General features: G+C 41.0%; 1 long non-coding RNA gene across 2 annotated transcripts in view; it reads right to left on the bottom strand.

Moving 5' to 3' along the window:
• Positions 1 to 21,361, bottom strand: part of LOC143435712 (uncharacterized) — a 29,350-nt gene extending 7,989 nt beyond the window's left edge. For both annotated transcript variants that reach the window (XR_013106174.1, XR_013106175.1), the window contains exon 1: positions 21,165 to 21,361. This is a non-coding gene — a long non-coding RNA (uncharacterized LOC143435712). The remainder of the gene's footprint in view (positions 1 to 21,164) is intronic.
• Between the last annotated feature and the right edge of the window lie 2,231 nt (positions 21,362 to 23,592).

The raw sequence follows: 23,592 nt of genomic DNA, 5'->3' as shown, positions 1-23,592 counted from the left end.
CTGAGACTGTAGTACATCTGTGAGCCTGTCCATGAGTCCAGCACTCCTACTCAAGGTGGGCGAAAGATGGGAGCATCCTGAATCACTGACTGGCTATGTAGCCTGGTGTTAGCAGGAGCAAATAAGAGACCGTGTTTCTCAAACAAGGGGCAAGGTAAGAACATGATACCTAAGGTTGTCCTCTGATCTCTGTGTTGTACGTTAGCATGCATGTACCTACACTCACACAAATACTCATACACACACATACAAACACAAACACACATACAAATACACACATACACATACACAATTGAATTTTTTCTTCAAAAAGCCAAACCTGATTTACTACCAGAGTTAGAATAAATCTGAATGAAGTGATCAGGAAGTACCCTCCTTGTGCAAACACTTGCATGACCGCATGTTATTGCTTCTATAATCTGTGTGAAAAGCAAACTTTCTGGAACATATAAGGAATTCAGTCAGTATATGCAGAACAAATGGACTCATTCCCCCCTCTTCTATTGATGAGGTCATTTTATTATTGAGTAGTAAAGTCAAGATCTGAACCCAAGCATGGAGCTGACATCCACAATTAAAATGTAATGTTTCTCTTAGAGAGAAAAAAAGGCAGAAGAAAATTTCACTCCCTCCTGAACTGTATATTGAATATAAGACACTAACTACAAGGAAAAGGAACATATAGTACTAGTTCTATGTTTTAATGTGATATTGCATAATCTCACTCAAGCATGAAAAGCTGAGTGATAACACTCAACACGGTTCCTTGGGGAATCACGTACATCAACATGTCACGTCTGCTATAGCATTTGCTTTTGCTTAAATGTTAAAGTGTTGTAATTGCAGGCTCACAGAAACACAAAATGAACAGAGGGCCCAACTTTAAGGGCCCAGTAGCTTGAGATCAATATTATGCTCTTACTGCTGGCTTTGCACATCAGAAGATTCATGTGAGGCAAATGCCAAAGAGACACAGTGGAAGACAGGATGCTCGGCAAACAGTTAGCTTTGTCTCCAATACACCAGGATTTAAACAGTTTTCCTTCTAGACAAGTATGTGGCAAATTTTCACGCAAAAGCTCACATTGGTCTTGCACCATGGGCTTTATAGATTGCATAATGTCCCACTGTGGGCTGAGAGTGAAGAATCCAGTGCTGGGTAGTTGCTTTTAAATGTCAATAGCTACTAAGCCCTGAAATTGCTTTGTAGCTGTGATGTGTTGGCTTGGTCATGACCAACGTATCTAAGAAGGTAATGATACACAGAAGAAGCCAGCAGGATTCACACACAGGAGACACAACAATCAGTTACTGCCCTAGGGGACAAGATCTGACTTTAGGTAGATTTTATTCATTTGAAAGTCTCTTGAATGATGGCTTCAGGTTGCCCTAGAGTAGGATTTTCATGGCATAAATATCCCTCCTTGTAACTTATCTATTAAGAATATTAAAGTGTGTCATTGAGGCCTGGCACTGGCTTCATAGTCATTCACAACCATACCTGTTATGAAACTCTTGTATACTTTCCCCCAAATCTGAAAAAGACCCAATCTTAGAAAATACATCTAATCCAGAAAAGAGACCATGGTGTTTGAGCCATTGGTGTTATATCTAGTAGGTTTGATTTTTTTTTAAGTCACCAAGAGCCCAAAAGTACCACTACATTTTGAGTTTGGAAAGTTGGGACTGCTCTTTTGAGGACAGCAGGAATGTTCCTCTCCAGAATCAAGTGGTCTCTGCCCAAACCAGAAAGCATGCTGGAATTCACATGGTGTAAACCACCGGAGCGAGTGAAAGCCAGGAGAAAGGACAGCTGAGCACACTCTGGAAGGTTTTTGAGAAGATGACTTGGGAATCTCAGCTCTGCAAAGAATTTTCTGCAGAAGGCCTAAAGAGGCAGATGGCACCTCAATACTTTTGCAAGGCACCCTAGAAATTAATGTCCAGCTTTACTCAAATAACTTTGCAAGATACCATTATCAAAGGTTGGAATGGAATTAGGTCTTCTTAATGTCCTCTGACAGTGCCCTGTCCATTCATAAAACGTTAAAGAGTAAATAGTATATATTACAAGTTGTGGTGCTTTGAATAGGTTTGGCCAATAGGGAGTGGCACTATTAGGAGGTGTGGCTCTGTCAGAGTAGGTGTGGCCCTTTTGGAGGACATAAGTCACTGTATGGGTGGGCTTTGAGGTCTAAGAAGCTCAAGTCTGACCAGCCTCCTGCTGCCTGCAGATCAAGATGTAGAACTCCCAGCTACCCCTCAATCACCATGTCTGCCTGTATGCTGCCATGTTTTCTACCATGATGATAATGGGCAAAAACCTCTGAAACTGTAGGCCAGCCCCAGTTAAATATTTTCCTTTATAAAAGTTCCTATGGTCATGATATCTCTTCACAGCAATAAAACCCTAACCAAGACACATGTAACATATTCATAAGTATCACATCTTTCCTGAGTATTGGCTCTGTGGAGAAATTAAAGCACAGAAAGCTGCCTAGATCTGCATATATTTGACTGATGGACCTCAGATTGAGCTGAGCTGTCCTTACCAGGGACACTTCCCACAGCATCTCTAGGAGACTTTTTCCTAATAGGGCCTTCCCCCAAATCAAGAGTTTAGTTTACCCAGAAGCCAAATGGTGTGCTCTCATTCCAAATGTAAGCGGTTCTTGGGGCTATAAATAGCACCTGCAAATTCCTGAAATGACTTTCTTCCCTGTTTGTGTGAATCAGATAGCAGAAACTTGTGGATTCTTGCCCTTCAAGTACCTGATGAGTAAAACATCATCCAAGATCAAGAATAGCTGTAGCTACAGGAAAAGCGGATTATCATAGAATGTGTCCTTGGAGCAAAGCAGCTGCCACCTTCAGCAGATCAGCTGTGCCTACTTGTAAGAGATCATCTACATTTTGACATGTACGCATAGAAAAAAAGGGGTGGGGAGTATCAGTATAACCTCCCTCCCCCTGCCAGATATCCCAGCTGCTGCCTCAGCATCTTCCAGCCATATGTATGCAATCCTGCCCTAATGAATGTGACCTAGGGGTCATAGGATGTAATAGAGCGTATAGATTGATGAAGTGTCTCAGGGTTTCTCTTGCTGTGATAAAACACTAGGACTAAAAAGCAAATTAAAGAGGGAAGGGTTTAGTCGGTTTATACTTCAGCATCACTGTTCACCATCAAAGGAATTTAAAACAGGAGTGCAAACAGGTCAGAAACCTGGAGGCAGAAACTGATGCGGAAGCCATGAAGGGGTGCTGCTCACTGGCTTGCTCCCCATGGCTTGCTCAGTTTACTTTCTTATAGAACCCAGGAGCCCCATCCCAGGGGTAGCACCACCACCCACAATGGGCCTGGGCCCTTCTCCATCAATCACTAACTAAGAAAATGTCCTACAGTCAGATCTTACAGAGGTGTCTCCTTAATTAAGGTTCCCTCTTTTCAGATGAGTTTAGCTTGTGTCGAGCTGACATGAAACTAGCCATCATAAGAAGATTAGCTGAAGTGGGAGCTCCATCAGTGAAACGATAGCAAAGCCATCATCCATGCTGGGCAAAGACCTTCTGGTGCAGCAACTGTGAGGTTGTAAGCAACCCCTTGCCCATGTAAGTAAAACCCTGGTTTCCCAGCGTGAACTTCAGGAGAATCATATTTTGGCTTGTTATTGACCTTATAAGGAGTGGGCAGACATTGTTTATGTCTCCCCAGGGAAGGAATTCTCTCAAGATGAGTAAAGCTTGTTTTCCTTGCTGTAAGTCTCCTCTAATCCCAGCGTATTTACAATGTGAACCTTCTTTATAATGACGGAGCCTGTGTAAGGAAAAGACCTAAACCTCATTTGTATTAAACTGCAGCTAGATTCACTCAGTGACACATGTATTCTAAATTGAATGTGTTTCGCTGAGTACAGCATGATGTATTCGGAGGAATGCTTAAAATGAAATATACGCTCCCAAATGAAAGCCTTTATATAAATGACTACGTCCCAGGCTACGTCTGGGAGACAAGCAATGATGCCTAGCTGGGTACAGGAAGGCATTGCAGTGTGCTCACACAGGGGAACTGGAGAATGCTGCTGTAAAATGCTCTCGGTAGGACTATTAAATTTGGAAGCTCTGCTCCAGCTGAGGGACAGGTCATTTGTCTTCGTTGCCTGATCAAGGTTTTTAATGACCAGTATGAAACAGAGATGAATGTTTCTACCAACGCTACAAAACAGAAGCCAGAAGATCAGGGGCGGCATCTTTCAAAAGTAGAAAACTAACAACATGAAAGATTGTTCAGGGCCCTCAGGAAGACCTCCCAGCACTGCTGTTATCATGGCTCTGTGACTTTGACAGACCACACCCTTCTTGCTCCCAGTCCTCAGCAGCATACAGGAAGATCGAGTCTATTTAGATCCTTAAGGGCAAAGGGCTGATTCTTGGGAACCTAAAAACCAACTGTCTTCCAGTCTGTCCAGTTATATGTCAATCTTCCAAGATCAAAGAGAACTGTGGTTACAAATATTAAATCACTTTCTCTGGTATCCCAGATTATCAGTAGAAGCCCAATTGCTGGGCACAATTAGGTAAGAACTAGCTAAGTAGACACCGAGATTTAGGAGCAGGGACCCAGGATTGCCTGTCACATAAGCCTTGATACCCCCAAACATACTCGGGCTCAGGACCTCTACTTTCTTTCTTAATAGAATACTTTTAAACTTTATTATTTCTATTTTGTGTGTTAGAGGTTTTGGTTACATGTTTGTCTGAATGCCATGTGCATGCCTGGTGTTCTTGAAGGCCAGAAGAGTGTATTCTTCGAGGTCCTGTACCTGGAGTTACAGACAGTTGTAAACCATCATGGATGCTGAGAATCAAGCCTGGATCCTCCGGAAAGCCACCAAGTGTTTTTAATGGCTGTGCCGTATCTCCATCCCCTTACTTTAAGACTTGGAATAGGAACTGTTTCCTTGGGACTCGTCACTGGGCTCTGGATCTCTAGACACGGTAGTATTAGGGACAGGAGGCATGTCTACTTCCCGAGCACCAACACAGCCAAATGAAGAATGTGTCAAAGAACCATCCAGAACTCTCTTCCCGGGTGCCTTGAATATTATATGTTATGGTTGGTTCTAGTTGACTTTATTCTGAAGGGGAGTGGGCTTCACTATGAAAGCTAACTCAGTGTTCCTAAGGGTGGAGAGAGAAAAGGGTGTCACCATGGAAGCAATCATATTTTACCACGTGTGATGAGGCAAACGTGTAAACGTTCTAAAAAGGAAGATGGGATGGATGTGGTGAGGGATAACAACTTGTCTATCAAACTAGTGTGGACTGTTTCGCTCCCTATAAGTGGTGATGAACATGGCATTACAAAAACATGGAGTCCACCTGAGGGTTAACTCAGGAAAGGAGAGAAAATTTTCAACAGGACAAACTTAAAGGGTTAGGGATGCGGAAGCCTAAAGCTGCTTCCATCAAAGGCAATCCATCTGGTGATGTGGTCCTGTGTGTTTGTCCTCGAACTCTTAAGAGTGGGGCTTTGAGATGAAAACTTTCATCTCTGTCCATAATAATGGCAACAATCCCTTACGATTATGCTGACGGCTTGTAGGTGACTGACACTGCCCAGATATTTATACAAATGGACATTGTACAAAATGTCTGTACAAGTGTTCTCACGTGAGTTTGGCACTCAAGAAATTTACTATGCCCATTTTACAGTTTAACCCACTCTGCCAGCCATGCAGCTAAGGAATAACGCAAACAAAACCTGACCTTGGTCAGTCTCCAAAAACCTAAATTCTTAACCAATAGACTTCCTCTGTGGAACACTGGACTAGGCATACTATAGAATAATAAATTACACAGTGCTTTTTGTGTCTACATATGTCCTATATCCATTTGTCACGTTATTTTCTTTTTAAGGTATTCAAATTCTCACATCAGCACTTTTATCTACACACTAAAAAAAAAAGCCAATTTTCAACGGTGACAGCAAAGCTCTGAAGTGTGACATTCAGTATAGGAGCCATGACTCACATGTAACTACCAACTACTTGAATGTACCTTCTACATATGAGGGACTCCAACTCTAATTTAATTTGCCATCACATTTAAATCATTGTAAGTGACTTGTAGCTACAGTTTTGGAATCACCATATATTATGCTACAGTCTTATCTTGTCCTATCTGACAACTGGCAGATTTTGGTATATCACAAGCTGCAACACAAATTGTCGAGTCTTTATGTTACCCGAAGGAGAACGCTCTACATCAGGTAGGAGCTACCTGACTCATTTCAGCCCCAAAACCTCCTATGAAAATCTGCCTAATGATCTAGGGTGCTGCCAAATTGTCAGGGATTCCTTCTGATGGGACAATTAAGAATTTTTCCATGTTTTAGAATGGCCTTATGAATTCAAGCAGATGAATGCATTTTCGCTACCAAATTAGTTATAAGCCATTTACAGAGTTCAGTAGATGAGCATGCTTGTTATACAGACATGAGGACATGAGTTACAATCTTTAAGCACCCACGGGTGAAAAAGCCACCCAGGCATAATGCATGCATAACCCCAGAACTGGCAGGTAGAGATAGAAGGGTCATGGGGGCCTGATGGCCAGGTGTAATGAGAATCCTACCTCCAAGAATAATAAGAGGTGGACATCCAACATCAATCTTCAGCTTCCATACAACCATGTGTGTAGATGCCCCTCTACACACACACACACACACACACACACACACACACACACTTTATCAGCATTCAAATATCTCTATTCTGGCAGTGAATCTCCAAAAAAAAAATCAAACTGCCTATTTACTTTCTGATAATCAGTTCATCTCCCTCAACAGCTAGGACATTATGCTGTTATGGGCAGGATTTTAAGAAAGACAGAATGAGTCAGAAGATAACAATCAGAACAAAGAAAGATCATGAAATCATTAGCCAAGAAGAGAAGGTATGCAGATTGTATGACTGCTTCCTTTAAGCGGTTCAGTGCTAACCATGTGGGAGAGGGACCATTGCAAAGAACAGGACTAAAATTCTAAAGTCAGATTTTGAGAGGCAATCATGTGACCCCAGTAAAGGTAATGCCAAGAGGTCAAGCAACTCTGCAGAACTTACTACCTAAGAAATGATGAACTGCAACCATAAAATGTGTTAAATCTGCTATTATACTTAAATCTACAGTTCATACATTTTGATAGATCCTGGGAGGTAAGGGGTGTCATTAATACCACAGGAATTACAATAATAATAACAGCAAGAAAACAGTAGGTTGGTGAAGCAATTTTATGTTGTTTGGGTGGAGAGAAGTAGAGAGTATATTTTATGGATATTTTCTTAGTGGTTATCTGACATCAGACCTTAACTAGTATCCATATCTAACTAAGTATTTTGCCTAACAGAGACAAGCAAAGTCTTCTCTGTATTGTTCCAATGCCTATTGTTGATAACTTAAAACAGTGAATTCTAATGACATGACTTATATTTCTTAGACTTTGTTGTAAATTTCAAGTGTTTCAGTAAGGCCAAAATATATATTTTAGAAGAAGCAAAGTTGGCCCAACGATCTTTCAAAAATAAATCTAGTTTAAAACACTGGTGATGCAGTTTAGCCTGTATGAATTATAGTTACTAAATAAATTCCTAAAGAATTAGAAAAGCGTCCCAAAGTATTCTTCCTTGTAAATATTGGTTCTCGAGTACGATAAATATAGTTTTAAGATTAATCTTAAGGCATAATACAAAACCCCATTTTCCAAATTTTATTTGTCCACCTCCAGGACTTGGTTTCTTCTTTCTAGTTACAATAAGTCCCACCAGTCCTTCAAAGCCCAGTGTCAGCCTCCTTGGCATGAAGCCTCTGGTTCCCTCTTCTGTGTTTATAACACAGTCATGTCTGTATCGCTCTATCCTACTACCCCATTCAGTCTTTTTTTAATGATGATATCTTTTAAAATTTTCTATGTGCATTGGCATTTTACCTGCATCTATGCCTGTATGCAGGTGTCAGATCCCCTGGAACTAGAGTTATAGATAGTTGTGAGGAGCCATGTAGGTGCTGGGAATTGAACCAAGGTCCTCTTGCAGAGCAGCCAGTTTTCTTGACCTCTAAGCCATCTTTCCAGCCCCTATCCTATACAGTCTCTATCACACAATTTCTATAATAGTTTCGTTTCCTCCATTTTGTGATTTGAATATGAAATGTCTCCCATAGATTTATGTGTTGAACACTTCCTTGGTCCTCAGCTGGTAGCATTGTTCTGGAAGATTCTGGAACTTTTTGGAGGTGGCACCTTGCTGGAAGAAGTAAGCCTTTAGGTTTTACAGCCTTTCCAAGTTCTTCACTTTGTTTCCTGACTATAGATATAATGTGACCACCAGCCTCTGGCTTTGCTACCATGCCTTGCCTGTCCCCCATGGACTGTATTCTCTCAAACCATAATCCAGAATAAATCTTTCCTTCCTTACATTGCTTCCAGTCAGGTGTTTTTGTTCAATAACAGAAACAGTGACTGGTGTTCCCTGCAGTTTAGTTTGCAGATCTTATATGATTATACCTAGTGTAGTGTAGTACTTTGCATATACTACACACATGGTAGGTGCTAGGTTAACTGAGTACTAGGGGGAAAACCATACGTGGAGAATTGACCAAATAAGGAAGAATTTCTATCTCAATTATATTTGCCATATAACTACCTCAGAACCTAGTAGGGTCTACCAATCACAATACTATACCCCATGGTTAGTTAGCAATTTGAAAGGGGCACATTGGTCTGGTCTTGTTTCATGAAGACTGCTGTCTCTAATGAGAAACTAAGGCTGAGATGAACTCAGTGGCCTCAGCTGGGATTATCTGATTTCAACCATGTGGAATTATTCCCAAGCTAAGACCATGGACTAAAGCACTTGTGTGTGGGTGTGTTGGTGTGTGGGTTTGTGGGGGCCTGGGGCACACCTGTGTGACTTGGAATCTTCACTACAGAGATATCACAGGGAAGACAAACAGAATGGCCAATCAAGTGACAACCCTTTCTGACCTAGTCTCTGAGGTCAGTTCACTCCTACCAGTGGGTTGACACAATCCCAAGTCCACCCAAAGGCAAAAGTCTCCGGGTCACACTCGCACATAACACACAAGAGGAGAAAAACTATTGCAACCATCTTTCAAAAGGACGACTAGCAATGCTTGTGTTCTTTGGGAAACACAGAACAGCGAACACAAGAACGCAGCGTGTACAGCCAACTGAAGTATTTAGATATGCTCAGTCCATGACCAAACATTCTGGAACATCTTGCTAGTCATGACAGCACTAGTGTACACAGATTGTTGACACACTGTTCAATACTCACTGAGTATTAATCTTAATTTTTCAGAACATCTTTATGACTGAGGGCTCTTTATAATTCCATTTTATAAACAAGAAAATGACATCATGAAACTGCCAAGTGACACAGCCAAGAGCCTGGAAGTAATTTTTTAAATAAATCATGTCTGTCCAACGCTGGAGTCCAGATTCGTAACCTAGAAAGTCTTTATAGATGATGTTGCTTAACATCGTCTACAATGGGCTATAAAGGGCTCAGTTGTTTGCCGTGGCTCTTTCTAAATACCTGCATCTACCCCGGAAGAAATACTTTCAACAATGAACGCTCATGGAATATGCTGTATCAAGCCTGGTTGTGAGAACTATGCAGCAGACACTCTGAAAACGTTGTAAAATCATCTTTCAGGTGGCCCCTGGAATCACAGCTTAGACATACTTCCTTTTGGAATCTGTTTTGATTGGCTTAGAAGTGTTATTTTTCCCCCTTGTTCTTGCTTTTAAGAACTGAGTCAAAGCAGCATGCAAAAACACAGCTGGGAATATTTCTATCTTTGAAGAATGACTTTTGTTTCTGTGTCTGGATAAGACTTTAGTGCTTATCCCGGTTTGGAAGGGGATATATCAGGGTCTGTAGTTGCAAGAGGTTTACTTAAGTGGTGGTTTTCTCCAATTTAGGGAGCCAGACCAAATTGCTTCAACTGCCAGAATTTTGCCCATCTAGTTAAAGATAAACTAGAGAAACTGGAGATACTTGAAGAACCAATTAAGGAGAAACTGCCAAACTTTTGGAAATGAGAATTTCCACATAGATTCCCCTACAGCTATGCTTATCAATTTGAATAAGACTGAGAACAAATATTACAAGTAGTGATTAAGGGTCTCAGTGAAACTACACATGGGCACCAAACATGGGTTGGTGTTTGACACACCAACCACAGACAGTACAATTGTGGGTAAACGGCTCTGCATTTCTCTCCTAGGAAGTTGAAATGCAATGAGACTAAGCAGGTACTCCATTGAGGTGATTTTTCACCCTGAAAAGGAGTTATGTTTCATCCATATTTGCCAAATTCTTCTTGGTTTTGCCAAACACCTATCCATTATACAGTACAAGAACAGAAAGCCACACATAGTCAAAGGCAGGTGGTCTAGCTTTGAGAGACACCCATACTCCCATTCAATCAGAAGCTTCCAGGCTGTTTTATCAAACTTGGCTTTTTTTTTTTTTTTTTTTTTTTTTTTTTTTTTTTTTTTTTTTTTTTTTTTTGCTTAGTGTTAGGAGGAGGATAGAAATCTGTCTTCCTTCCTGCCTGAGCACCAGGGAATGGGTGCTCTGAGCAGCAACTTAAAAGCAGAAAGACAAGAAAGGTCATTTCAGGTCACCTGACAGCTGCTGAGTCCCACATAATATTATTACAGAAAACATCGTCAGCAGCGGTGGAGTGACACAGAAAGCTTTGAGCGAGCCCTGCTTCCTGGCTAGTCTGTTCCAAGACACCAAAAAGCGGAGTGGACACATCAAAAGCGGAGTGGATGCAAAGAGAAGAGAAAAACAATAGCTAGGAATCTATGGCAAACCATGGAATGGAAGAGAGAGCTAAACAGTGTTGTTGAACTGACTCTTTTGGAAATTTAATAGGATGATGCGTAGGACACTTATTTCAAATCTCCTGAACTGGTAGAATACAATAGAGGAAACCTCAAACTTTCTGCACAGCCTGTTTTGTATGTTATTTGGTGTGACCAGACAGCAACTGGTGAGGTAGATAATACTTTTGAGTGTTAGCCTCCTGGATGGCTAACTCGAACTATTCACTCTTCATTATATGTTCTACCATCTTTAGTTTTTTAGAGAAGTTGAACATCTTTTAATAGGATATATTTTCCTTCTTGTGTAAGAAGCCTTTATCAACATATCTGCAATTAAGAAGAGGGAGCTTGATGTCTTAATGTTATATATGGTTATGTTAGAAATGGCTATGTCTACCAGAAGTAGCAAGATCTTCTTTTCTTTCTCCTTGGGCTTCATAGTTTTCCTAAATATTCTTTTCAGCCTTTTCTCTTACCTGAGGATGGATTTCCCTCATCCATTGGACCATCCATTCTTTGCTAATATTAAGCATATCATTACAGAATGAGGCGAGATACATATGAGAGGTACAATGTGGATTATGACACACCGAGAAACACTTGCCTGAAGTGGCTTTTCTGATAGATCCTGACAAGGACCGTGAACACAGTGGCATGCACTGGCTACATTTAATTCACCTGGGCTAGTAAGGAGGAGAGGCCTTGGGGAGAAAGACTTTAAGTCAAAACTGAACATAGAGCAGGTGACGGAGTGGGACAAAGGGTTTGAGGAGGCAACAGAGGGAAAAGGGTGGAGACAAGATTGCCTGTTCAAATATTGACAGAAGCTGAGGTGAGCAAGTGTAGAGGCCAGCCTGGCTAGAGGCGAGACTGACCTGGAGCCTGGGAGCCACATGTCCCAAAGGCCGTGCTGTATAGCAATCGGCAAAGCAATGGGAGGATTTCATTAGGAATGGCACAGAATAGATACACGTCTCAGGAAAAAAAAATTACTAGTGCCAGTTAGGAGACCAATTAGAGGTTGTTAGCATAATCCAGTGAAAGAAAAAAAACGGTACCTCAAATAGTTTCTCAAACCAATTAGCGAAGCCCAACTTGTTGTCCTTGACTTCACACTTTGGAATTGCATTCTTTCATCTCTTAGGATGGAGCGGATTCGGCCATATTCAGGTATCATTTAGGACTAGGCACTCCCACGATTGCACACTACCCTGAGGCCTATTGGCCCCTGTAGTGAATGAGCTGGTCTGATTGAAGGTCCTTTCTGGGAGCCAATTTCTTTTGTTGGGACTTGAGTTTTCCATGCATTTATTAACCCAGGCCTCCTTTCCACAGCTCTCCTAATTTGACTTGGCTTTCTGAGGTGGAAGGTTGACAGACGTGTTCTTTTCATTAACAAAGGAGTTTGTTGATGGCATGAGTCTGATAGTTTGGAAACTCTGACCCAGAATTGTTCCTGTCTAAAAGAACTGCAGGGACAAAAGTGGAGAAGAGACTGAGGGAAAGGAGGCCCAGTGACTGGCTCAACTTGGGATCCAGCTCAAAAGGAGGCTCCAAGACCTGACACTATTATTGATGCTATGGTGGGCTTACAGACAGGAGCCTAGCATGGCTGTCCTCTGAGAGGCCCAACAGCAGCTGACTGAGACGCAGATACTTACACCCAACCAATGAACTGAAGTTGAGGACCCCTGTGGTTGAACTAGGGAAAGGTTGGAAGAAGTAGAGGAGGAGGGTGACCACATAGGAAGACCAGCAGTCTCAACTAACCTAGACCCCTGAGATCTCTCAGACACTGAGCCACCAACCAAGCAGCATACATGAGCTGGTCCGAGGTCCCATACATATAGCAGAAGACTGCCTGCTCTAGCCTCGGTGAGAGAAGATGCACCTAACCCTCAGAGACTTGAGGCCCCAGGGAGTGGGGAGGCCTGGTGGGGTGGGGTGGGGTCATCCTCTTGGAGACAGTGGGGAGGAGGAATGGGATGAGGAACTGTGGAAGGGCAGACCAGGAGGGGTTAGAGACTGGACTGTAAAAAAATAAAAAACAACAAACAAACAAACAACCTGGCTCTGACACTTACAGCCACAAGTTCACCCTTTTCCTGGCTCATTTATTTCCCTCTGAGACTCTTTCCCCAGGATCTCACATCTGCAGCCTGTAGACACAGCTTTGTATAGCCCAGCCTTGGGGCTCTCCCTGATAAGGGTACAAGCTGAAGTCTAGGCAGCAGCATGACATGGACAGACTTAAGATTCTACGTTGGTCACTTTAGCATTGTCTTCTGAAAATTTCATCCATCTTCACAGCCCATTAAAAAGTACAAACATTCTTGGAAGATATAAAGGTAACTCTGATATGATTTTAATCAAAATCACGCTATACCTGAAGATCACACGGAAATGGCTTTCAGAAAACTAACCCTAACCCCCAACACACTCCGTGATTGACAATCTAAGAGAAAAACAACTGAAGTATTTTGGGTAGTAAACTTCGGCTCTGAGTACTTATGATGACTAATGTTAACCTGGTGAAACCTAGATTCCCCAGATAGTTTGAAGGATAGAAGGAAAGCAAATTGGGCTTGAATTAGCCCCATCTGAATAGGATTTTCTGCAGCTCAGAAGCTTTGTTTTTCTATCATTAGGGAAATTTTGCCTGCAATATAACTCCAGGAATTTAATACACTGCAACTAGAAGGGGGTAGTTGCTGGGGGAACAGAATTGGCATCCCCATTGTCAATCATCACAGAGGTAAATCCTAACAGGAGAAACAGAGAGGCTGGGAGATAATCTCAGTCCCTGAGAACAGGGAGCAGCTTGTTCCTTTTCTACCTCAGAGATTCAGTATCACAGGAGCCTGAGTGATGGAGAGCAAAGCAAGTGACTGTATAGGGTATAAATTGCCCCTGGCTATTGGAAATGAAGCAAGGTCCTATGACAAAGGGAACCCCAAGAGATTTGGAATGGGGGCAAGGGGCAGGAGCTTTAAGATGGGTTCTTTATGTAACACTCCCCTTCTTCTTGGCACAAAATTAAAAACTTTCAAAATCTTCAAGTTCTTTTTAAAATTTGTTTAGAGGGTTTCTTTAAGTTTTATTCTATGTGTACAGCTGTTTGCCAGAATGTATGTCTTTGAATGTTTGTATGAAGTGCCTCCTTGGGCTGTAAGAGGCTATTATATATACCCTGGGACTGGTGTCACAAATGGTCCTGAGCACGATGTCAGTGCTGAACTGAACCAGGGTCCTCTGGAAGAATAGCCAGCACTCCTACATGCTGAGCTATTTCTCCTACCCCAAGTCTTAAAATTTCTAAAAGGAGAAAATGTTCTGAAGGACTTTGCTTTGGGAAGGTAAACTGAAGAAAGGAATAGACCTATTGGTGGCTGGGTATGATTAGTGGAACCTCTTCTCCAAGGCCAAGATGGCTTTGGCAACAGCCATCTTGCTGGCTGAAATTGTGTCCACCATGTGACATTATCACAGAATCGGTGCAGCAGGCATAGACTAGTGGCAGACAGATCCTGGGGGAGGCGGCATCCTGAGCCCCTGCCCTGAGGGTCCATGCAATAATGACAGTCCAGCGAGATGATCTCAGGCTTCCCAAGAACATCAAGTGCACATGTGCCGAGGTTGATGAGTCACGACATATCGCCATGGTGGTTTGGACCATTACAAAATCTTAAAAAGTTTGCTTCATTACCCACTGTTTAGTTTATATTTGTGGTGGATCATTGGTTAATGACAGGATGTAAAAATCCATTGATGTTGAAACACACATTTACAAGAAATGGTAGAAACATAATTCTATAAATTTTCTCAGCGTTTTTCTTTTCCAAATTCGCAGACTATATTTAACTAATCAAAATATTTATATAGCACACTGAGAAGACTCCAGTTCTACAAAATCTTTTAAAAGGGGAAACATTTTGCCAATAATAAGAAATTTGTCTTTTGTTTAATAGGATTAAAGATTATCCCCAACAAAATCTTTTGTTTGAGACGAAATGCCGGCAAATAACAATTCTTTTCTCACGGCTCATAATTTAGGAACAAAAATATAAAAATTATGCAAAAAAACCTCCATGTTTTCAAACGAAAACTGTAAGAAATTCAAACTTACTAAAAATCTTGATAGAATCCACATGTGATATTTTTACTAATATTAATATCTGAGGTGATATATTTATTAATTCTTTGAGTGTTTTATACAATTAATTTTAATCATCTTTGCCCTCACCACCCACTTTACCCACACCCAACCCTTCCATCCTTAAGTTCCCTACTCACCCAACTGCTGAGTTTTCCTTGTCTTGTCAAGTTCATGAGTCCACTGTGTATGGCCCAACTACTCTTGAGACCTGCCTTGGAGTGTGGCTAACCTAGCAGGGGCCACGCCACTAAAGAAAATGGCTTCTCCTTCTCCTAGCAGTTACGAAATGTCACTACCTCCTCAGCTGGGTGTGGGGCTTTATGCCCACTACCCTCCTTCCATGTGGGGATTTTGTCTGGCTTGAGTTTGTAGAGGTCTTGTGTATGCTGTCACTACCTCTGAGAGTTTGTGTGTACAACTGACCTGTTGTGTCCAGAAAACAGTTTCCTGGAAGTTAGCCACCACTCTGGTGAAAGGGCTGTGATATGTATGTCCCATTTATGTCTGAGCATTTCTCTAATCCTCAATATGTTGACCAGTTTGAGGGACTCGTGTTAATTGCCATCCCTTTAAGAAGCTTCTCTGATGAGTGTTGAGAGATGTACTGATACACTAAGTGTACTAAGAAGTCACTGGGGGCCATTTGAATTCTATGTCCATTTAGCAGAGACATAAGTAGTATTAGGTTCTCCCACAGCTATGATACATCTAGGCCCAGATGTTAATAAGACATCTAGGTCTTACTAACAGTGCCAGCTATGGGTTCCATATCACTCGGTGAGCCTTGGATTCAATCATAAAGTGGGTGGCTACTCCCATTCATTTGTGCCACTATTGAACCAGTGGGGATCTCTGACTTCTCAGGCCAGTCATTGTCGTAGCTCTCAGTGTTCACACCTGGACGAGACTGTTAGATTACCTGTCTTCTCCTGTAGAATGCATACCACTGTCAGCATTATGAAAATATGGGAGGAGCGATGAGGCTTCCGGGTCAGTACCAGATTTGTCTATGCTCTATGACTCATGGATGTTGTGTCTTCAGCAATAGGGTCTTAACGTCATGTTTTGGAGAATAACCAAGAGAACTGCTAATAGTCTGTAATGTTTAGGAGTCTGTGGGACCCCATTAGTCAACAACTCCAACACCATTCCTGACGGTAGTATTTTTATTAACTAGCATGTGGTGTTTAATTGAGATATTGTTACCAATTATAGGGTAATTCCATTTAAATTCTTTTTATATATGTATATGTTTTAGGAAGCTCCTACAAGAATAGAGTTCCATATAGCTATTTCAAAAGGTCTTTCATGTTAGTTGTCCCTCCCATCTCCCCTCCTATTATAGGGTACATATCATCTCCAAGGAAACACTCATTAAAGCTTTTCATTTTAAATTCCTAATAACACCAGTTACATAACTCATTTCATGACATATACAATGAAATTGCATATTACTATAAAGATGTCTAAACAAACAAACAAAAAAATCGACCAGAGATAGTTTAAGTAGATTATGCTATTTAAATCTAATCTCTTCGCAAATGAAGATACTAAACCTAAGTAGTCTAAATGCCATGACTGATGTCTGACATCTGCTAAAGTTTGGATCTAGAATGTTCTTTAAAGGCATGTATGTCAAATGTTTGGACCATAGCCTGTGGTATATTGTGAGGTGGTGGAATCTTTAAAAAGTGGGGCCACATAAATGAATATAGGTCATTAGGGGCATACCCTTGAAAGATACATCAGAAGCCCAATCTCTCTCTGATTTCTCGAATATCACGAGATGAGCAGCTTTCCCCACTACGTCTGTTATGATGACCTACACTGTCATGTGGGCCAAGTGACCGTGGAAGGAAACCTGTGCATCTCAAGCCAAAACAAACCCTGCCCTTTATTAAGTTTATTTCCTCAGCAATTCTATCATGGAACTAGAAAGGTAAGATAACAGCTGAACTAGAGGACTCTTTTATGCTCTGAAATTATAGCTGTTTTCTGGATGACAGGTGGCATCTCCATGGCCTTGATTGGAAGAGTGAATCAAGGAACTAAAATATAGCTTTCGGGGGCGGGGGGCGCTTCCCTTAGTTCTGAGAAGAAAAGGAGGGGGAAATGAAGAGAGGGATTTGTAATGGTGGGACTGGGAAGAGAGGCAGGGAGGGCTGTGATCAGATTGTGAAGTGAATAAAAAATGAAATAAAAAGAAAGAAGAAAAAAGTTGCTGAAGTTGTCATGCCTAATGTGTAGTAATTAACTCTCTGAGTAAAATGAATGGGGAACAACTCTGAGGTTGCCGAGATGGCTTATTGTGTAAAGGTGCTTGCTGACAAGCCTGACTACCTACTTACCTGAGTCTGATTGCCAAGAACCACACAGTAGAAGTAGAGAACTGATTGACAAAAAATATCTGCCCTCCACATGCACTCTATGGAACACACACACACACACACACACACACACACACGTAACATATTTAAAAGATGATGATGATGAATTTCATACTGAAAGTACTCTAAGGATTTTGTATCATATCAGTTCACAGAATCAATCTTGCCAAGGGCATCAGAGGTATGAAATAGAGTCTTGGACTTGAACCCTAAGCAGTTAGTGACCTGGGTAGTTCCCCATCCAGAGGTTAATAAGAAAAGGCAGACTCTAATACAACAAAAACTAAGCCTATAAGCTCATCCCCACCCAGCCACAGTGACATGAAGGTCTACACAAACGTCTCTAGGTTGGGAAGACTACACTGAAAGAGTGATAATTGTATATTCAAATGTCAAAGGCCTAAAACAGAATTAGAGGTAAGAAGGGCCCATCCACAGCAGGGAATCACATCTGCTTGCTTTGTAGGAGGTGTTTACAACAGGAACACTGGGATGAGATAGAAGAAAAGATCTCTAGGATCTAGTTACAAATTCATTCCCATTCTCCCCATTTCCAAATGGGACCAAGTGCTAAATTAGCAATGTCGAGCCACTGAGAAGGAGTATGCTAGACACATACACGAGAAGACACGAATTACACTGCTGGAGGCTAGGAAGCTTATCCTGGGCAGTTAATTGGAAAGATAACATGTGATTCTGTTTCTCTCCATGGAGGATGGTTCTCAACCTTCCTAACGCTGTGACCTTTTAATACAGTTCCTCACATTGTGGTGACCCACAACCACGAAATTATTTTGCTTTTATTTCATAACTGTAATTTTCTACATTATGGGTTGTAATATAAATATCTGTGTTTTCCATCTGGTCTTAGATGACCCCTGTGAAAGGGTCATTTGACCCCCCAGGAGGGTTGCATTCCACACATTGAGAGAGCCATTGATGTAGGAGATATGCCTTTTACCAGCTTCATGAGATCTTTTCGCAAGTGATGTCTTCATTTTTTTCCATGTTAGCATATGTAATAGAGTCAAGACAAAATAGTAAGTGGTAAGTTTGGGCATCATAGATTATTCACATGGATAATGGGATGATTATGACATAATTATAATATATAATATATTAAAAAGTGAGGGGAAGCAGTGTTGTATCTAATTAAATAGAGAAGAAGTAAGAGGTCTTACAAGAAAAGGTGAAACACACAATTGCGGTCTTTAGGGGAAGTCCTCCATTGTGATTTGGGGTAGTTTTCCTTATTTTGGCTTTTGTTGCTTTTTTTTTTTTTCAGTGAATATTTCCCTCAGCCCTTAGAGCAGTGCACTGGGAAGACACAGAACTGAGACACGTTCCTCACTGTTTGTGGAAACAGGCAAGACATCTACCTGAGCATGCTTTTGTGTACCAAGCCATCAATCTGTTCATTTCCTTCTAAGGATAGTTAAGATAATCTTGAAAGAAAAATACTTCTCAAAGAAGAATGAGTAGAAGATAAGGAAAATACTAAAGGAAACATGGCGTCCAGGGGCAGTCTTATAATGAGTTGACAGCCATTTAAAAGAGCGCATTAGCATTTGCTGACCTTCGCAAGGGCAAAGTGCTGCTCTAAAGGTTCTGTTATTTGTCAGCTCTACAAGCTACAGCTAATGAAACGGAGAAGAATGAGAACCCAATCTATCAGAAAACTGCCAGCCAGCAGGATGGGGATTGAGGATATAATTGTAATTTGAGAGAAAGCATCAATGATTAAAAACACAAGCTGGTCTGTCCTTTCAAAAATTCATGTAGTAAGGAGTTTGTAATGAAAATTATAGCTTTTATTAACTCTGAGAAGAAAAAAACTTCACCCCCTGAGCATGCAAACTTTTAAAATAACCTAGGCTACCCATTTCTCCTGCATCCTCCCTCTCTCTCTCTCTCTCTCTCTCTCTCTCTCTCTCTCTCTCTCTCTCTCTCTCTCTCTCTCTCTCTCTCTCTCTCTTTCTCTCTCTCTCTCTCTCTCTCTGGTCTGGCCATCACTATTTCTACTGTGAGCCATTCACTGCATGTTCCAGACCTCCAAAACGAAAGTCTAAGTAATTATCCCTGTGCTCAAAATGCACTTTAAACAAGGAATCAAGTATGAACTCAATACTAGGTGTGAAACAGTAAAAATCAGCTTTGCCAGTCCTCATCAGGGTTGCTGCTCCAGTTCATATCTTTATCTTAGTATCGATTGATCAGGTCTGAGAAAACATGGAGTACGCTCAATACGATCTTCACAGGAACGCGTTAGTGCTCATCATCTTCTCTACCCTGTTCCAATGGCTGGTTAAACCCCTGCAAATCAATACATGTGGTGCGCTTATCAAATACAATGAAGTATAAAAATACACAACTAGCTCGATCGGTTTGGAAAAGGCACTGGTAACAGTCCAACATCGTTCATGATAAAAATTCTAAACAGATCAATGATAAAATGCCAATGGCTGCCACAAAAATAATAGAATGGCTGCCTGGAGAAATAATAGAATTAATGAGCACAAGGCCAAGGCAATCCCAGCAAAGCTCAACATTCCCACCAAGTCAGACCCAGGCCGGCTCTGCTCACGTTCTAGTTCCTAGCAGACCGGGAGTACTCCTGGGTGCTTTATGCCGAGAGCATCTTAAGCCATTCCTGTACTGCTAGCAAACTGAATCTAGCGATACACTTAAAGATCTCCACCACAATCAGTTGTAATTCTCCCCAAGGATATAAGGGTGGTTAAACACACGCAGATCAATAAATATGATGCACTCATCAAATATAATGAAGTATAGAAATATATGATTACCGCAGTAGATACAGAAAAGGCATTTGATAACAATCCAACAGCACTCACGTTAAAAAAAAAATTTCTGAACAGATCAATAATAAAAGTTATGCTTGTCAACACAAGAAAAGCCACATGGAACAAGACAACAGCTTAACTCTATAGTGAGTGGGGACGCCTGAAAGTTTCTCTGAGATCTGGAACATTTTCTGCCCATTTTCACCACTTTAAAAACATGAATTACAAGGTTAGAGGGGCATGAAAACACACATTTCTTTTGCTTCTCCACATAACTGATTCCTTATTATTTCCAGGCAGTTCCCTCTCTAGCCAGAGATGGGAATTAATATCTACCTCACTCTCTTCCTAGACAATCTGTAAAAATACCATGTCTTCAGTAGTGTATTCCTAAACTCTGAGATATACTGATTTATACAGAATAATGGGAAGAAGACTGAAATTGAGTTTCAGTAAGTCTAAAATAGAGTGTGTATGTAGCTCGTGAAATGGGCATTTCATAAAACATAAAATAATCATTTCCAGGATGTTTAATGAAAATCTTTTCAAATAATAACAAACTCTATGCTAACACACAGTGTGGCTGACCGTGTGCTCAGTATACTTTCTACTGGGAAACAACCGACTGGCTGCAAGAGACTGGATTTGCCTCTGTTTTTAATCAACTCATACTCAGTCAGCATGTAAAGACAAAAACAATACCTTTATAAAACATACGATTTTTAACGTTAATAAAGATTATAGCAAAAAAAATCAAATAACAACAAAAACAACAACAGCAAAAAAACACCAAAAAAGAGGCAAACTTCAGTGGCTCTGCTGGGGAAATCTGCTGCAGCAGCAGCAGCAGCAGCAGCAGCAGCAGCAGCAGCAGCAGCAGCAGCAGTAAGACTGACCTGAGTTGTTTCTCCCTAAGTGTTGCCTGTTCTCTTGTCTCCTGGTGAAGGAAGTTGCATATATTTTGCAAAAGGACTCAGATATTGCTGGAGGTTTGCTTCTCCAGGAAGCAATGTGACACTAACCAAGGCCTGGTGACCTTCCCACGGTCCGAAGCTTTGATTGGGGTGTGCATTTGCAAGATGTGAAACTGTTCCACTCGTTAACAGTGTGACAAAAGCTGACAAGCAGGAAGCAGTGTGCCCCAGCAAGAGGGATGTGTTTGTCTCTGGGAAAAAGGTCACATTGCCGGAAGCAACTGACTTCCTGGTGAAGCTGGCTAGCAAAGACCGTAAGTTAGACTTACTTCAAAGCACTTTTCTTTTCTTATTGGAAGTTCATGAAGCCTTGTCACCACAGGTACCAACACCCCCAGAATTTCCAGGAAGAAATAGTTCTCAATCCTTTTTCCCCCAGTATCCATATATCCCCACATATTGTGTGGGATATAGAAACACTAACATCCTTTGGATTTCTCAGACAGCCAGGTCATTAGTTGACCAGATGTAACCCAGAATGATGAGTTATACTGACCTAGCACTTATGGGCCAGTCCTCTGTGTAAGAGGTTATGACATCCAAAGATGTCGCCCACCAATGACATCATCACCCATGGGAATGAAATTTGGGACCTGAGACCAGATTCTTTTGTTGATGCCACATTGATTGTTCTATCCTCATGGGTATTTCATGAATATTTGCATTATCCCATAACCAGAGTATCTAAGTGTCAGCTTTGAGACAAGCATAAGTCAGACCTCCTACTAACCTATGACTATTTGGTAAACTGAGTTCCCAAAGCTGCACCATGCTTTCTTTATAAGACTGAAGGTTTGAAATACATCGGTTTACCTTAGTGCTATATCCAGTGATGACAATCGTGATTTTCAACAGTTTTGCTAAAAAACAGAAAGAGCAGAGCTGATTAGAAGAGAAAAAAAAATGAAGAAAGCAAAGCAAAACAATAAAACCAAAAGACTTGAACTGAGTGTTGACTTCACATGACCATACATTTTAGTTGCAGAAAAGCCCTGAGTCTACGTAGAGACAGTATAGCCATTTTGAAGTTTAAGCATCAAGGATATAATAAAATCCTTATATCATTATTATATCAAATTATATTAAATATATAATTACATAAAGGAAATATTTTAATATAACAGTGTTAATCCTATACTTAAATGTAAAATTATAACAAAGAGGGAAACCTGAATACAGTTGGATTAATCCATAGCAGCAACAGAAAGAGGTAAAACTGTGCTTTAATTCATACTGAGATGTAATTTATATAGAGACAGAGTCTCATGTATACCAGGCCAACCTCACACTTTCTATGTAGCTGAGGTTGGGTAACCTCAAAAGGGGTTACATATCTTGTACAAATGTTCCCTTCCATGTTTAGGCCAGGTTTGCTGTGAAATTAAAGCACATGTAAGAAAATCCTTCTACAGTATGAAAATTTACACTTGTGGGGAAAAGTTCATTTTAGTTAATGTACAATATGATATTTCTGCAGGTACCGTCCAAAGTCCCCCAGAGATGAGAGGCTCATATCCTCATTAGATGTTGGCCTGAGCTAACCATTTGGGACTATTCTATCAAATCACTGCTGGAATTTTATACTCATTCATTTTTACTTTCTATAATATTGTCTCTGCTGGTGTTATTCAAAACCAACTTCTGCTTCGTGTGAACGTTTTTGCCATCACAATTGAAGTTTTTCTTCCTCGAGTGGAGTCCCTTAAGAAAATGATCCAAGTTATCATATGTATATGACAATTTTATCCATCACCCTGCATGTGCAGCTCTTGAGTTTCTTCCCCAACCAGGCTGTCTCCTCCCCCAAATCCTGCCAGTTGAAACAATGCAGACTTATGTACTAATCTTATACTCCAAATTGGGAAGGGGAGGGAAGTTTCCCTGAGTTTATTTTTCTTGTAAATACACTAGAATGTGGCTTCCTTTTTATTGGTATAGGCTATTTTGGGGAGATAAATGAGAAAAACAAAATAATAATAATAATAATAATAATAATAATAATAATAATAATAATATTTAAAACCCCCAAATGTAGGAACAACCCATAAGGAAATATAGATGAAGAAGAAGCAGGCCTCTATGGAAAACACAGGCTAGGCATTGCTTTTTAGTAGCTAGCGTCTCATGGAGTGTCATACCTTCACTCACTTGCTGAGAAATGCTCCGGAGAGATTGTTACCACAGGGTCTAAGTTGGGAGATGTAGCGTAAGTGTCCTTCCTGAACTCAGTAAGTCCAGTCACCTTGCATGCTCCCCCTCAATGTCTGCCTTTCAGCTGCCATTGACAATGGCCACTGATCTTCACTAATGGAATGCGGTAAACTCCAGGTCTAAGCAGAATCAACAGCCT

This window comes from Arvicanthis niloticus, chromosome 22, assembly GCF_011762505.2.
Source record: "Arvicanthis niloticus isolate mArvNil1 chromosome 22, mArvNil1.pat.X, whole genome shotgun sequence".
In the NCBI taxonomy this organism is placed as follows: Eukaryota; Metazoa; Chordata; class Mammalia; order Rodentia; family Muridae; genus Arvicanthis; species Arvicanthis niloticus.
This window is presented reverse-complemented; position numbering and strand designations above follow the sequence as displayed.